We start from the raw sequence: 1,519 nt of genomic DNA, 5'->3' as shown, positions 1-1,519 counted from the left end.
AGGAAGGGAGGAGGGAAGATGGAGGGGGAAGGGAGAGGAAAGGGATGGGGAAGAAGCAGCAGCAGCAGCAGCCATCCAAAACCTTAATGCAGCCCAGAACTAGGTTTTGAATTTCAACCTTTCTGGCTGAAATACTCAAGCTTTATTGTTATGATACTTTAAAACTCTTTTCAAGATAGCCTTGCTCTTCTGGGAACTTCTACTTCTTGGTCTTTTACTTTCTGACATTTCAACCAAACATAGCCTCTCTTCCTTAAGTCTGAAGCTCTTTCTTCTGACACTTTTGGTTATGACATCTCTTATCTCGCTGATTAGGTAATGGCCAAAAAGGAGCCATGTTTTAGTCAGTGTCTTTTTTGTTGTGTTGTTGTTTTGAGACAGGGTCTCATATAACCCAGGCTGGCCTTGAACTCCTGCTCCTCCTGCCACCACCTCCCAAGTGCTCTGATTAGAGGGTGTACCACCACACGGCTTTCATCAGTTTTTTTTATTTTTCCACAATATTCGGCAGACAAGCTTGACCTATAGGGCCTCATGTTCACAAACTGTATGAATTCTCAATGCCAAGATGCCAATACATCCTTCAGCTCTTCAACTTCCTGATACAGGTTGGTGCATGAACTGAGTTTCATTCAAGATCATAATCACTGCTGCTGACTTAGGGACCTCACCTCAATAGTGTGCTTTCCTTGTCAGTGTGTCCAGAGCTTCTCAGAGTACAGCCTCCATGCAAGCAGCACCAGCAGCACCCAGAACTTGTTAGAAAGCCTCAGTGTGGGGTCTAGGAGTCTGTGTTTAACAAACCTTTCAGGTGAATTCAAGTTTGAAAACCACTGAACTAGTTTGGCAGTGTGCTGGCTCTTACCTGTAATCTTAGCCACTGAAGGCTAAGGATGAATGGATGTATGTAGAATGTGTGTACACAAGAGGATGGCTTGAGTTCAAGGCTACCCTAGGCAATAGAGATATACACCCTACCAAAAACTGCTCCCCTATACCATTAAAAGAAAAAGGAAGGGGGAGAGAAAAGGAAAAGAAACTTAGCTAAAGTAAGCAAACAGCTCAAAATGAAGAAAAAAGTAAACATAAATATTTTTATTATTTAGCCTTGCATTGTTTTTAAAACAAAAACCAGAAACAATGTGTGTTAACAACTGCAAAACAGGTAAGTTATAGAATTTCCAAATGATGGGGGAAAAAAGTCTTCAATCATTTAAAATCCTGTTTACTACAGATTTTCAAGAATATGGGAAAATCCAGCTGGGCGTGATGGCGCACGCCTTTAATCCCAGCACTTGGGAGGCAGAGGCAGACAGATCTTTGTGAGTTTTTATTTTGATATATCACAGTGAAAGATTTATCGTCCTCTTTTTTTTTTTTTTTTTTTTTTTTAAAAAAAAAAAAAAAAAAAAAAAAAAAAAAGAATATGGGAAAATCCTTATCTATAAAATTAAGCAAAGGAAGGTTTTCAAAAACTATTCATATTCCATGATCTTAACTATGTTTAAAAATAGGGCCA

The 1,519-nt window shown here is 39.2% G+C and overlaps 1 protein-coding gene across 3 annotated transcripts in view; it reads right to left on the bottom strand.

The window, feature by feature from the left end:
• Positions 1-1,519, bottom strand: part of Adam17 (ADAM metallopeptidase domain 17) — a 52,542-nt gene that overhangs the window by 44,208 nt on the left and 6,815 nt on the right. The window lies entirely within an intron of this gene.

The sequence above is a fragment of the Nannospalax galili genome, unplaced genomic scaffold, assembly GCF_000622305.1.
Source record: "Nannospalax galili isolate Female #2095 unplaced genomic scaffold, S.galili_v1.0 scaffold100, whole genome shotgun sequence".
Classification (NCBI taxonomy): domain Eukaryota; kingdom Metazoa; phylum Chordata; class Mammalia; order Rodentia; family Spalacidae; genus Nannospalax; species Nannospalax galili.
The sequence above is the reverse complement of the archived record's forward strand: the minus strand, read 5'-3'. Positions and strand labels throughout refer to the sequence as shown.